The sequence below is a fragment of the Vulpes vulpes genome, chromosome 12, assembly GCF_048418805.1.
Source record: "Vulpes vulpes isolate BD-2025 chromosome 12, VulVul3, whole genome shotgun sequence".
Taxonomy (NCBI): domain Eukaryota; kingdom Metazoa; phylum Chordata; class Mammalia; order Carnivora; family Canidae; genus Vulpes; species Vulpes vulpes.
Window position 1 is genome coordinate 75,235,503 of NC_132791.1, and position 793 is coordinate 75,236,295.

The 793-nt window shown below is 50.3% G+C and overlaps 1 non-coding gene across 1 annotated transcript; it reads right to left on the reverse strand.

Moving 5' to 3' along the window:
- Positions 1–348: 348 nt before the first annotated feature.
- TRNAA-AGC (transfer RNA alanine (anticodon AGC)) lies at positions 349–420 on the reverse strand. The gene has a single exon. It is a non-coding gene; the product is annotated as a tRNA-Ala (tRNA).
- Between the last annotated feature and the right edge of the window lie 373 nt (positions 421–793).

Here is a 793-nt window from a genome sequence, read left to right on the forward strand (position 1 = left end):
CACTATCTCTGGATATGTCTGTGGCTGTTTCCAGAAGAGATTATCATTTGAATTGGTAGTCTGAGTAAAGCAGATAGGCCTCCCTGATATGAGGGGATCCAATGCTATTCCACCTCCAATGTGTTCTGTGCCCCCAAGAACTTTGCAAAATTCAAAAGACAGTAATGAAACCAAGGCTCTGTTATTTTGTGTTGTATAGGATCCAGGACACGTTTAGTGGCGGCTTGGTTCTTCATGCAGACATTCGGTGTTAGTACAGCAATACAGGCAGGTGGAAAACGGAATGAGAGAAGAGACCGGTTTAAACAGGGAAGTGTCTGATCACAAGCACATAACTCTCAAAATCGATGGAGGTGCCGGGGATTGAACCCGGGACCTCGTACATGCTAAGCACGCGCTCTACCACTGAGCTACACCCCCAGCCGTGGGGCGGGTGCTTTGGATTCCTTTCGTGATTTATAAGCATTATTTCTTCGCCTCTTAAAGATTTAGTAAATTGCAGAGAAAATGTGAATGCAAACCTTCTGTGCAAAACAGGCTGCGCAGCGGCTTCAAAAAAAGCCCCCCAAAGCCACAGAATGAGATTCCAAAGGAAGGAGGTTGAAAAGAGACCGTGTGTGGTCTCGCTCCTGGTGCTTCATTTCCTGCTTTCTGCAAAAGCGAGAAGCCGCCCCACCCCCACCCCCAGGCCTCAGCAGGTGCCTGGCGGTCCATGCTGTGTGGGCTCGTGGGGGGCTGCTACTCAGCCTAAAGGTGGACTGGACTCTGCTTCCCCACCGCCGACCGGTGGCGA